Here is a 1258-nt window from a genome sequence, read left to right as displayed (position 1 = left end):
GGAGGGGGGTTGAAGTGAGAGAGAGTGAGAGAGAAGGGGGTTGAAACAAGAGAGTGAGAAGAGAGAGAGAGAGAGAGAGAGCCTGGGCTCCCATTAATGTCCAGGACTGTTTTCGGCAGCATTTCAGTAAGCTGAGTTCATTTTTAATCATTGTAAACAAAACACGCGATCAGTGTTGGAAACACGTTTTTGATGTAATGTTTCTGTTGGGACCTTGGGATCTTCTTCGGATAATCCAAAATTCAAATAGTTGATATTAAGATAATTGAGGTTCCTCTGTATTCTGTGTTCAAAGTGAATTGCTGCAGATCCCCTGACACTCCAGTGTTTATCCATTGCAGGTTGACATTTGAACACTTTAATGCTGCTTATTTCCTGAAAATTTTGAAGGGTGTGAACGCAGGATGGGCAATTCCAGTCAGATATTTATCATTGTACCTAGTCACAGTTTGATGGTTGCAAAAACTGTGGGTTCCTGAACAAACTGATTCTAATTGCTGTTTTTTGAGAAGGTAAGGTGCAAGGAATTACAGTCAATGGAAACTCCTTCTTCCTGCATTTTCTTAAAATCCTTTGAGAAAATATTTGGTAGATCATTTTGAGGAATTCAAAAGTTTAAAACATTTTAATAATAATAATATTTGCACAACAGTCCTGTGCTAGCTGTCTTTCTTTGTCTGTTTATATTTCTATCCATTTCTGTGTACCTTTTGCTGCTGCTGAAATCCTCTCAATGATGCCTGGTAACTCCCACCATCATAGATACCAATCTTCAGATAATTCCATCCACTGCATGTGATTATAAGAAATGGCTGAAAACATCACATGCATCAAAGACCCCATTTACCTCGACAACATCCTGGCTGCAGTGCTGGAGTCTCGCCATAGCTACCTGCACTCTCAGTCAAGTTATTCCAGTGCAGCTAGAACACAGGCATCTTTGCAGTAAAGTGACTGATTTCACAGGTACGCCCTGTACATATAAAACAGGACAAATCCAACCCAGTCAACTAGTACCCAGTTAGGTTACTTTTGAACATCAGCAAAGAACTGGAAGTCACATCACACAAGTGCTAGACATTGATCTTGCTCAATACAAGAAAATACCATTTCCCCTTGGTATTACCATTATTCCACCATTTATGTCCCAGATTGCCAATGACAAGAAATTTAACTGGACCAGCCAGATTAAAACTATGTCTACAAGTGCAGGGAACTATTCTGTAAGTAACTCCCCTCCTGACGCCCCAAAGCCTGA

The sequence above is a fragment of the Chiloscyllium plagiosum genome, chromosome 28, assembly GCF_004010195.1.
Source record: "Chiloscyllium plagiosum isolate BGI_BamShark_2017 chromosome 28, ASM401019v2, whole genome shotgun sequence".
Classification (NCBI taxonomy): Eukaryota; Metazoa; Chordata; class Chondrichthyes; order Orectolobiformes; family Hemiscylliidae; genus Chiloscyllium; species Chiloscyllium plagiosum.
The sequence above is the reverse complement of the archived record's forward strand: the minus strand, read 5'-3'. Positions refer to the sequence as shown.